General features: G+C 35.5%; 1 long non-coding RNA gene across 1 annotated transcript in view; it reads right to left on the bottom strand.

Annotated features, from left to right (window-relative positions):
- Nucleotides 1–5,535: 5,535 nt before the first annotated feature.
- LOC107589148 (uncharacterized) overlaps nucleotides 5,536–10,694 on the bottom strand; it is a 16,461-nt gene continuing 11,302 nt past the window's right edge. The window contains exon 3 of the long non-coding RNA XR_001609651.1: nucleotides 5,536–5,603. This is a non-coding gene — a long non-coding RNA (uncharacterized lncRNA). The remainder of the gene's footprint in view (nucleotides 5,604–10,694) is intronic.

Below are 10,694 nucleotides of genomic sequence, written 5' to 3' on the forward strand. Positions count from 1 at the left end.
GTGTATATTATATGTTGGTACATAGGCAATATATTAGTGTTCTGAGAATCTTTATTAATTTCGATTCAAGTTCTATATGCAAATTACCATGCTTTCACACAAAGGATCATAAAACTCCCCAGTATTTCCAAACTCGCACTTGGAATTTCAGCCTTTCTCATTGGACAAGCTCATCCTGAGAGGCGTGAATCTTGTCAGGCCTTAAAGGCCTCATATCAGTGACCCGCCTCCAGTCTGCGGTTCTGTTAGATTCTGAGAAGATGAGGATGTGAGCTAAAACGCTCCTAAGGACACCCTAAGTCTGCGCCAGGCCTCGGGCCTTGACTTTCCATTCACCAAGATCATCTGACTCAAACTGGTTCTTTTTCATCAACCAACTTCAGCAAAGATCAACTTGAGCCTTCAGATTGCATCAGGACTTTCTGTCAGACAGACAAGACGTGCAAGTATCAAACTGAGTCTTATTAATTGATACATTAAGTATAATTTGCACCTTTTTACAAAGGTGTGTTTGAACTAAGAAACTGATGTTTCCTTCAGGCTGTATATCTGCTGAATATCCAATGATACCATAGCTTCATATTTTTATTTATCTTCTTTTTACTGCCTAAGCTTTAACTCATTTTCTTATACCAACTGTATGTGTGTGTGTGTGGGTGTATGTTAGACTAGTTTAAGTGTTTATGTAGTTAAAGTCTTACTTGTTAGTTGCGATTAATCGCATGATTGTCATGAGTTAACTTGTGATTAATCGCTTAATTAATCACAATCGCTTTTAACTTTTTTATCCGTTCTAAATGTACCTTAAATTAATACTTTTCAAGTTTTTAATACTCTAATCAACATGGGCAAGGACAAATATGGATGCTTTATGCAAATGTATGTTTATTATTAGTGAAACCATAGTTAACACATAGATCATAAAGCCTAGACATGTTTCATAGGTCATAGATGTTTTTCAAAGAACTTGTTCATGTCTATTAGACACATGAAAAAAGAACATAGAAATACCAGGTTCCCATTACTTCTCCTTCTTTGCACTGAGCAATTTACTTACACAAGCCTGTTTACATTTTCGCAGGACAGGGCAGCTCACTTCTTCTGAACATGCAAAATGTACATTTATTATTTATTATTACATTTGTTTGCCTCTCTGTGCCCACATACTGTATTTTGATGAAGCTAAATTCTCAATAAATCAGTTTTCATTGATATATTTTACTGTTTCTGTTGTCAGACAACGGAATGAATATGAACTAGTGACTGAAATGCGACCCATTAAGACTACATAACCAGCTCTCCCTTCCAAGATGTTAATCTGCACAAAAATCCTGATTTACAATCAAGCCGTCGTCTGAAAAATTCAAATAGGCTACACATAAGATAAAGACAATAGCTGTGCTGTGATTTCGGCTATACTTGCATGTAAAATTAGAGAAGCAACATAATCTGTTTTAACTGAAAGCAATGCTCCTCTTCACTGCTCGCTGAACAGAGCAGATGCAGAGAGAGGTGTGTACACAGTGGGAAAGACAAACCTCGCGCGGCAGTACTGGCGAGTCTCAGAAACTAAATAAGGTTTGGGCAAACCCTAAAGATTTGGCGCTAGGTGCTTTTTTTGATAAAAAAAAGAAGAAAAAAAAGTCACTATGGGGTCTGAAAAGTCGCTAAATCTGAATCGCTACGTTGGCAACACTGTGCATCTCCAATTCTTCAACTATGGGTTAGGCCACGGGTCAAACAGAAAATGCACGCTGCATTAATCGCGCCTTAATAAAATTAGTGCCGTTAAAATGAATTTGCGTTAACGGGTTATGAAAAAATTATATATATATATATATATATATATATATATATATATAGACATACATACATACAGTATCTCACAAAAGTGCAAAAGTGTAATTTCTACTCAAATATTGCTATGTTAATTATGGGCTCTGTATTCTTGTGCATTTGGAATTTGATATCAGTGCCTGACAACATAAAAATAACTAAAAATGCTGCAGAAGTGGAGCGAAACAAATCATAAATTTTACAGCTACAAACCTGACATGGCTGCATCAACACTACTGTTGTTCCTGAAACCACGCTTTCTTTCTTTGCATGCACATTTGGACGGCATTATGCTAATATTGCCACATAGTGACGTAGACATGTGGGGGCGTGTTAGAATGAGCCGTTTTAGGTAGGCGTGGTTGACTCTTAAATTTCATAAAGAATATCTCTTTGGATTTGAGACTTTAGTCTTTGCAACTTTACAGATCTTCTTTATGCACCAAGAGCTTGTAACACTCCAGAGAAAAAGGAAAACTTGAAATCGCATCATATGACCCCTTTAAATTAAATAATACTCTAAATAAGAAACTAAAACTGCCAGCAGGTGGCGGTTAATGTCTTTATGAGTCTTTAATTCGATTCATTCAAACGGCTTATTCATTTAGAAACTAAACACTGCTGTGCCTCTCACAGACATGCAACAGTTCAGCTGTGGCTTTATAGGTAATATTTTTGTTGGCAAAACTGAGAAAAAACGAAATATAATAAAGAATACAACACAATATTAACTTCTTATTTACTGAACCGTTATGTAAAATCATGCTATTCGGGACAAACAGCACTCGTGAGATATTGCTCTCGCTGCTCGTGTGATATCGCTTATCATGTGATATAAATATAAGACAAAAACTCATACAGGGGCATTTTTGCCCCATATCTTGAATAACTGCATTTATGGAGTTGTTACCCTGCATCTAGGGCTGTGACGGTGGCAGATTTTTATCACCGCGGTGGTAATGGACCAACTACCGCCGGTGGCGCGGTGTTGATATATATATATAATTAATATTAATTATATATATTTTATGTATACACATTTTATTTATATATATATATATATATATATATATAATTTCGAAACAAATAATAATAAATCAATCATCTAAGGATCAATCTATTAACAAACGTGCGTGTTTATTTTAGCACTTCCATAAGTGAATACGCAGCCTGCAAAACACTCAAATAAATATCAAAGAAATAATATAGTTAAACAAGAAAGTAGACTAAATAAGAAAAGTTAAATACACACTGTCTACAGGACGCGAGTGGCGCAGCGCGACACGACAAAATGCTAGGCTATAGAACTCATTATAATCAGTGATGCTACACTGGATGCGGCACGGCACGACACGACATGACAAATCCCCGACAGTAAACTGCCTCGTCCTATTTATGAGGTACTGACACAAAGTTCAAATGTCCTGTGTAGACACTAGACAGAATCAACCTGTTGCAACGCAGCGTTGTGTCAAGTCCGGTGTAGACACGGTTCACTGTTTCACCGCCAAGCAAGCGGGCGCATTAACTCCTCGTCTGCACACTCTCTCTTTGAAATAGGAATCGTTCCCACATTTCTTGTTAACATCTACCATTTATCGCTGTCTCGACTGTATTTGGCCAGTTTGGAGAAAGTCTCACCAAACCTGACCAGCCAGGCGTTTGCGATCAGACACTGGTATAAACGTGGATGGGTGACATGAATGGAGATGGCTCCAGATTGGCAATGTATTATTTGGTTTCCCAACAAGGTCCATCGCCCAACACAAAATTTATTTGTTGAATGCAGAATAAACTGTATTTTCCTGCGCTCATACCTGCCAATCTAAAGCAAACGCTGTGTATGGCGTTTGAGGTAAGGGTAATTTGTGAATTACCATAGACTTATAGTCTAAATAAAACAATTTGCAACTATTACTGTTATTACACTTGTATAAAAAACTTTGTATTATGCTTGTTATAGAGTGATACGTAAACAGCGTATAGAGCATACGCTGTTTACGTCCAGCGGATACTCTCCAAAATGGCACTAGGAGGAGACGAATTGTTGAATAAAGTCGTTTTTTTTTTCATTTGCGCACAAAAATTATTCTCATAGCTTCGTAAAATTATGGTTGAACCACTGATGTCACATGGATTATTTTTACAGATCTCCTTGCTACGTTTCTGGATTTGGGAAAATTTCAGTTGTATTGCTGTCTATGCAGGGTCAGACAGCTCTCAGATTCCATCAAAAATATCTTAATTTGTGTTCCGAAGATGAACGGAGGATTGCTTGTAATCTGCTAAATGTGACTATAAAGCATCAAGTTATTAAGATATAAACATTATGATTTTCTTTAAAGCAGCTTTAAAAGCTGAAAAAAGCACTTAAATTAATTGACAATAGTCAAAAGTAAAAAAGAATATTGTTTTGATGGCAGCTGTGTGATGTTGGGAGTACCTGAACTTGAGGAGGCCATTTCGGCCGTTGGTGGTGTCCTCCTCTGGAAAAAGCAGGAGGGGTAAAGCGGCAAGAGATGAGCAATACCTCTGGAGGGTCTCTGTCAGCTCTGCCCTGCTCTGTACACCCTGACCCAGCTCCATAAAACCTCTCGCCCAGCACAGGAACCCCACAGGGCCCTCCAGCAGTGGCTAAACACAAAGAAACAGACAGGAAAACATGGTTACATGTAGCTGATTAGCTAAAGCATGATGTTAGTCATGAAGTTAACAGTAATGAAATGTGTAAAATAAATATAAAGGGCTATACAGTCATTAAAAGTATCTCTAAATGGCTCGAGTTGTCTCATTTAACTCTTAATGTTAAAAAAACTGTTTCCATGTGCTTCTCCGTACGAAATAGGCCTGCAAGGGATGCCACATTGAGTACATCTGTAAGAAGGTCAAACCAAACCTAAATTGTTTTCGTGTTATTAGAAGGGACTTGTCATGTCAAACTGCAAAATTATATATGCATGCAATGATATTTTCACATTTATCATATTGTGTCACATCATGGTCACAAGTCCTCCAAATAAATTAAAGCCTATTATTTCAATATACAAACAGGCAATAAAAGTTATGGACCAGAAACCCATGAGATAGCATCATTGTGATGTTTTAAGAAAGCATAACCTTCTTAGCTTCGATAGTTTTGTTGATTTTAATTATCTCAAATTGGTTTTTAAATGTCTAAAGAATCATGTTTCACCACTGTTTTCTGAATTGGTCAGAGCTCTCATAGGGCAAACACACGAGCCACTATTAGTGTTGACTGTCTTGTTCCAAAGTATAAGACCTCCTTTGACCAATCTGCTTTCTCTGCAAAGGGGCCAAAACTCTGGAATGCTTTACCTACTAAATTAAAACTAGAGACCAATGGTAATGCTTTTAACAGAGGACTTAAACAATGGTTAAAAACCAAACAACAGTGTTCACATGAATAGTTCTTCATACCAAATTATTATTGCGATATTGTCTGATGTTGTCTTTGCTTTATAGCTTATGTATGTAAATAATTTTGGATGCATTGTTCCTTCTTTTTTGTAATTTTATGGTATATTTTTTTTCTTTTTCCCTTTTTCTTTATTAGTATTGTTATTATTACTTTTATTGTTAACATTGTTATTATTAATTTATTTTTTGCTTTCTGAAAAGCCTCTCATGGACTGGTGTTGAAAATTAGCATGTGTGCTAAAACACTTAAGCAAGTGCATATGGTTTGTCCAATGTAACTGTGATCTCCATGTTAAATAAAAATTTTATAATAATAATAAAAAGAACCGCTGAAGAACCAAAATGTGTATGTGTGTCAAGTCAAGGCAAGTCAAGTCACCTTTATTTATATAGCGCTTTTATCAATACAGATTGTGTCAAAGCAACTGTACAGCATTAATTAAGAAAATAGTGTGTCATTAATGCATAGTGACAATACAATAGTAAACACTCATTTTTCAGTTAAAGGCAGTTCATCATTGAATTCAGTGATGTCATCATCCAGCTCAGTTCAGTTTAAGTAGTATCTTTGCAATCATTTGCAATCAAGTCAACGATATCGCTGGAAATGAAGTGTCCCCAACTAAGCAAGCCAGAGGCGACAGTGGCAAGGAACCAAAACTCCATCGGTGACACAATGGAGAAAAAACCTTGGGAGAAACCAGGCTCAGTCGGGGGGCCAGTTCTCCTCTGGCCAGACAAAACCAGCAGTTCAATTTTAGGCTGCAGCAAAGTCACATTGTGCAGAGGAATCATCTGGTTCCTGTGGTCTTGTCCCGGTGGGTACTTGGCCCTCTGTTGTTTACAATGTACATAAATGACTTACCAAATTGCTGTCCGGGTGTCGGCTGCCAGATGTATTCTGATGACACTGTCGTCCATGTGTCCACTACAACACCAAGCCTGGCAGGTGAGCACCTGACACAGGCATTACATAACACCTCTAAATGGCTTAAGTTGTCTCATTTAACTCTTAATGTTAAAAAAAACAGTTTCCATGTGCTTCTCCATACGAAATAGGCCTGCAAGGGATGTATTTGAGGTGCGGATTAAAAATGAAGTAATTGAAGCAGTGAATGAAATCAAGTATCTTGGGATTATTCTAGATAAGAATTTAAAATTTGATAGTCACATTGAGCACATCTGTAAGAAGGTCAAACCAAACCTAAATTGTTTTCTTGTTATTAGAAGGGACTTGTCAGGTCAAACTGCAAAATTATACATGCAATGATATTTTCACATTTATCATTGTGTCACATCATCGTCACAAGTCTCTCCAAATAAATTAAAGCCTATTATTTCAATATACAAACAGGCAATAAAAGTTATGGACCAGAAACCCATGAGATAGCATCATTGTGATGTTTTAAGAAAGCATAACCTTCTTAGCTTCGATAGTTTTGTTGATTTTAATTATCTCAAATTGGTTTTTAAATGTCTAAAGAATCATGTTTCACCACTGTTTTCTGAATTGGTCAGAGCTCTCATAGGGCAAACACACGAGCCACTATTAGTGTTGACTGTCTTGTTCCAAAGTATAAGACCTCCTTTGACCAATCTGCTTTCTCTGCAAAGGGGCCACAACTCTGGAATGCTTTACCTACTAAATTAAAACTAGAGACCAATGGTAATGCTTTTAACAGAGGACTTAAACAATGGTTAAAAACCAAACAACAGTGTTCACATGAATAGTTCTTCATACCAAATTATTATTGCGATATTGTCTGATGTTGTCTTTGCTTTATAGCTTATGTATGTAAATAATTTTGGATGCATTGTTCCTTCTTTTTTGTAATTTTATGGTATATTTTTTTTCTTTTTCCCTTTTTCTTTATTAGTATTGTTATTATTACTTTTATTGTTAACATTGTTATTATTAATTTATTTTTTGCTTTCTGAAAAGCCTCTCATGGACTGGTGTTGAAAATTAGCATGTGTGCTAAAACACTTAAGCAAGTGCATATGGTTTGTTCAATGTAACTGTGATGTCCATGTTAAATAAAAATTTAATAATAATAATAATATTCTTTTATTATTGAAGCTGAATCAAGAAGGGAACACTGTGTGAAGGTAAAAGTACATTTTAAAATACATCTGAGCAATGCATACACTACCATCTAAGGGTGTTTTCACACTTGGCACTTTTCAGGGGTCTGAGCACGGTTCTCGTGATTTGTGGCCCATATGTGAACTCTCTAAACGATCTCAGACCCCTCAGAAGCTAACCGAACCGAGTCCATCTCGGGAGGTGGTCTGAGTACGGTTCGCTTTTGGCTAAAGGTACGGTTCGCTAAAAACATGCATTGTGAACACAAATCGGCCTGGGCTCACTTGAGTTTTCCATTTGCGAATTCCAATGTAGTTTGGCCATCAGATGTTTCCGTACAAATCAGCTGTTCATAGTAGCTGCTTCTTCTGGCAGATCTCTACAAATTGTTCGCTCACAACATACACTCATTTATTTTAATTTCAACCGCTTCCAAACTGTGTAAGAGAGACACGGCTGTGCTCCTTGCCAGTTTAAACTTTTTGATATAGGCTACGAGCGCACACATCCCAGCGGGGGCTAAACTACACTCTCTTTAGCATTTATTGTTTCAACTGTCAAAAACACTCATGGTTCACATAAACACAGTTGGTTTTGTCTCAATCGAATGTAAACATTTGGGAAAGAAATTGCATGTGTAACTGATCTGTGCAGTATGTAGTTCAAGTACAGCAGCCTAATATGAGAATCAGTAGAATCTAGTATTCATATGATTAATAATATGAATTTCATTTTTTTCATTTGATTAGTACATTTCTTACTTAAATGCTGCATTTAAAGATACCTGTACTGTACCTGAAAAATTTAAAGCAGTTTATTATATTTTATTTGTCCAAATTTTTTTTTCTATCTCAATGTCAGCATGCCTTTTCCGCTGGTCCTTAAAAAGTCTTGCATTTAATTGTATCAAATTTAAGGCCATAAAAAGTACAAAGGGGACAGAAAGACAATTGTCATATAGCTTAATGTGATGATTAAAATGAAAAAGGCTATGATTTCATTGGATAAATATGAGCGCTGCACCTTTCAAAGTCTATCTTTATGCAGTTCTAAAAGCGCCACCTGCTGGCAGAGAATTAATTTGCATTTTTTAACAGCCCTTCTGCTGGTTTAAAATAAGAATTGATATTAAAACAGCCATTAAACCATTAATATAATAATTGATACATTTGATTTTTGACTCTTTTCTTAAAAATGGTTTGAAATTTGAAAGGCTGAAATTTGAAATTTTATTTAATTTTTTTAAATATTTTTTTGTGAAAACCTGTATCTGAGCTGTAAATCATGCTTTTTACAGTCATTTTAAAAATTGCCCCACCCCACTCATATGGCATTAATTTTATCTGTGCAGGTCTTAAAAACAGTCTTAAAAAGTTTTACATTTGAGCTTAAAAATCCTGCAGAACCCCTGTGTGCTATAAAATAAACACAATGACATTTACAAGGAAAACAATTCAAAATAAATATTACAAAGGTGTACGAACTTCTATTTTTGTGCAAAAGATAAAAATATTCCAGTTTTGGAGGCCATTGATGTTGTCTTTGCTTTATAGCTTATGTATGTAAATAATTTTGGATGCATTGTTCCTTCTTTTTTGTAATTTTATGGTATATTTTTTTTCTTTTTCCCTTTTTCTTTATTAGTATTGTTATTATTACTTTTATTGTTAACATTGTTATTATTAATTTATTTTTTGCTTTCTGAAAAGCCTCTCATGGACTGGTGTTGAAAATTAGCATGTGTGCTAAAACACTTAAGCAAGTGCATATGGTTTGTTCAATGTAACTGTGATGTCCATGTTAAATAAAAATTTAATAATAATAATAATATTCTTTTATTATTGAAGCTGAATCAAGAAGGGAACACTGTGTGAAGGTAAAAGTACATTTTAAAATACATCTGAGCAATGCATACACTACCATCTAAGGGTGTTTTCACACTTGGCACTTTTCAGGGGTCTGAGCACGGTTCTCGTGATTTGTGGCCCATATGTGAACTCTCTAAACGATCTCAGACCCCTCAGAAGCTAACCGAACCGAGTCCATCTCGGGAGGTGGTCTGAGTACGGTTCGCTTTTGGCTAAAGGTACGGTTCGCTAAAAACATGCATTGTGAACACAAATCGGCCTGGGCTCACTTGAGTTTTCCATTTGCGAATTCCAATGTAGTTTGGCCATCAGATGTTTCCGTACAAATCAGCTGTTCATAGTAGCTGCTTCTTCTGGCAGATCTCTACAAATTGTTCGCTCACAACATACACTCATTTATTTTAATTTCAACCGCTTCCAAACTGTGTAAGAGAGACACGGCTGTGCTCCTTGCCAGTTTAAACTTTTTGATATAGGCTACGAGCGCACACATCCCAGCGGGGGCTAAACTACACTCTCTTTAGCATTTATTGTTTCAACTGTCAAAAACACTCATGGTTCACATAAACACAGTTGGTTTTGTCTCAATCGAATGTAAACATTTGGGAAAGAAATTGCATGTGTAACTGATCTGTGCAGTATGTAGTTCAAGTACAGCAGCCTAATATGAGAATCAGTAGAATCTAGTATTCATATGATTAATAATATGAATTTCATTTTTTTCATTTGATTAGTACATTTCTTACTTAAATGCTGCATTTAAAGATACCTGTACTGTACCTGAAAAATTTAAAGCAGTTTATTATATTTTATTTGTCCAAATTTTTTTTTCTATCTCAATGTCAGCATGCCTTTTCCGCTGGTCCTTAAAAAGTCTTGCATTTAATTGTATCAAATTTAAGGCCATAAAAAGTACAAAGGGGACAGAAAGACAATTGTCATATAGCTTAATGTGATGATTAAAATGAAAAAGGCTATGATTTCATTGGATAAATATGAGCGCTGCACCTTTCAAAGTCTATCTTTATGCAGTTCTAAAAGCGCCACCTGCTGGCAGAGAATTAATTTGCATTTTTTAACAGCCCTTCTGCTGGTTTAAAATAAGAATTGATATTAAAACAGCCATTAAACCATTAATATAATAATTGATACATTTGATTTTTGACTCTTTTCTTAAAAATGGTTTGAAATTTGAAAGGCTGAAATTTGAAATTTTATTTAATTTTTTTAAATATTTTTTTGTGAAAACCTGTATCTGAGCTGTAAATCATGCTTTTTACAGTCATTTTAAAAATTGCCCCACCCCACTCATATGGCATTAATTTTATCTGTGCAGGTCTTAAAAACAGTCTTAAAAAGTTTTACATTTGAGCTTAAAAATCCTGCAGAACCCCTGTGTGCTATAAAATAAACACAATGACATTTACAAGGAAAACAATTCAAAATAAATATTACAAAGGTGTACG

This window comes from Sinocyclocheilus grahami, unplaced genomic scaffold, assembly GCF_001515645.1.
Source record: "Sinocyclocheilus grahami isolate Dianchi unplaced genomic scaffold, SAMN03320097.WGS_v1.1 scaffold112.1, whole genome shotgun sequence".
NCBI lineage: Eukaryota > Metazoa > Chordata > Actinopteri > Cypriniformes > Cyprinidae > Sinocyclocheilus > Sinocyclocheilus grahami.